This window comes from Ursus americanus, chromosome 2 (assembly GCF_024610735.1).
Source record: "Ursus americanus isolate L20-20 chromosome 2, mUrsAme1.1.p, whole genome shotgun sequence".
NCBI classification, from domain to species: domain Eukaryota; kingdom Metazoa; phylum Chordata; class Mammalia; order Carnivora; family Ursidae; genus Ursus; species Ursus americanus.
In genome coordinates, this window is record NC_142128.1 from 61,928,035 (window position 1) to 61,929,035 (window position 1,001).

The 1,001-nt window shown below is 36.7% G+C and overlaps 1 non-coding gene across 1 annotated transcript; it reads left to right on the forward strand.

Moving 5' to 3' along the window:
• The first annotated feature begins 268 nt into the window (after positions 1-268).
• On the forward strand, positions 269-411 carry LOC123800184 (U4 spliceosomal RNA). The gene has a single exon (XR_006781854.2). It is a non-coding gene; the product is annotated as a U4 spliceosomal RNA (small nuclear RNA).
• The last annotated feature ends 590 nt before the right edge of the window (positions 412-1,001 follow it).

Here is a 1,001-nt window from a genome sequence, read left to right on the forward strand (position 1 = left end):
ACATTTCATTTTTCTTTATTCCAGGCATGAGATAGGATTGTACTTGCTAACTCCCCAGATGTTAAATTTGGCCAAGTGATTTACCGTATCCAGTGAAATGCAATTAGAAGCATGTTGGTCACTTCTGATAGAATCTTGAAGAGTCAGTTGAGGGTTAGCTGTGTCCTACCTTTCCTTCCTCCATAACCATTTGCTTTATTTCTAGAAGAGGTTGCTCTCAGAGTCTAGTTACTAAGCAGAGAACAACACAGAATATACACCTACCTGAAGCTTTGCGCAGTGGCAGTATCGTAGCCAATGAGGTTTATCCGGGGCGCGATTATTGCTAATTGAAAACTTTTCCCAGAATATACACCTACCTGATTGTGTATGCACAGTGAGGCAGAAATAGATCTTTTTTTTTTTTTAAGATTTATTTATTTATTTATTTGACAGAAATAGAGACAGCCATTGAGAGAGGGAACACAAGCAGGGGGAGTGGGAGAGGAAGAAGCAGGCTCCTAGAGGTGGAACCTGATGTGGGGCTCGATCCTGGAACGCCAGGATCACGCCCTGAGCCGAAGGCAGATGCTTAATGACTGCACCACCCAGGCGCCCCCAGAAATAGATCTTTGTTTTAAAACACAGATTTGAGATTATTACTTATTACAGCAAAATATAACAACTGTACCTGATAAAATTATCTTCCCTTTTATATCTTCAACTTTCTTTACACTTAAAATTTTCCCCAATTTTTGGTATGTATTGTGATGTTATTCATTTAAACAGAGCTCACTTTTCATCATACCTTAAGCATATAAATGCAAACACATACACAACACACATATTGAAATACATATCTGTAATTTAAAAAATCTACAGTTTTATATTAACTAAAAATGTCTTTGTCTAAAGAACCATTTTTTGATAGAACTGAAGCCAGTAAAATGAAATCACAGTAAAATAAATACAAAATAGGACCACTATAATTATAGAACCTTGTGTTAAATATCCAAGACGTC